This window comes from Octopus bimaculoides, chromosome 5 (genome assembly GCF_001194135.2).
Source record: "Octopus bimaculoides isolate UCB-OBI-ISO-001 chromosome 5, ASM119413v2, whole genome shotgun sequence".
Lineage (NCBI taxonomy): Eukaryota > Metazoa > Mollusca > Cephalopoda > Octopoda > Octopodidae > Octopus > Octopus bimaculoides.
The window spans coordinates 66863743-66864451 of NC_068985.1; positions in this window are offsets into that span (position 1 = coordinate 66863743).

Below are 709 nucleotides of genomic sequence, written 5' to 3' on the forward strand. Positions count from 1 at the left end.
CATATATATATATATACATACATACATGCACACACACACACACACACACACACACACACACACACACACACATATATATATATATATATATATATAGTTATATTTCATATATATATATGAAATATAACTAAGATTCGGTTGAATTAAGTACTTAAATTTAGGCACCATTTTTTAACACCTTAAACTTTACCCTTTTGTAGACAAAACCGGATATAAGGTTCCGATATTTAGATTGTCTAGTAGGTTGTCATGATATTTATTAGTCATCGAAGCAGATGTGTGGGCGGTGTCACCATTACAATACATGAGTAATACAGGTGTAAATGTAGCGGTGACAGTAAACGTTGCTATAATTTACCTCCTTTTAATATGATTGAATGACACGTCATAGTTTAATACTTTTCTACCTTTGTCTAGAATACAGCTACAACTCCCAAAACATTTAATTCTGGATGATCGAAGACCACATTCCCACTTTTGTGTTCGAAGTGTAGCTAACTAGGTCACTATTCTCAATTATCCGCCCCCCCACCAACTATAATATCTACTAACCACTAAATTCTAATACTTCGACACTACATAGATTATTTCCTAAACTCATTCTGACAAAGATATAGCAGTCGTTTTCTCCTTTGTGTTTGAAGTCTATACAGTCATCTGTTGAAAACGGTTTCTTTGCAATGAATTAATGTATTCATTAATCAATTAA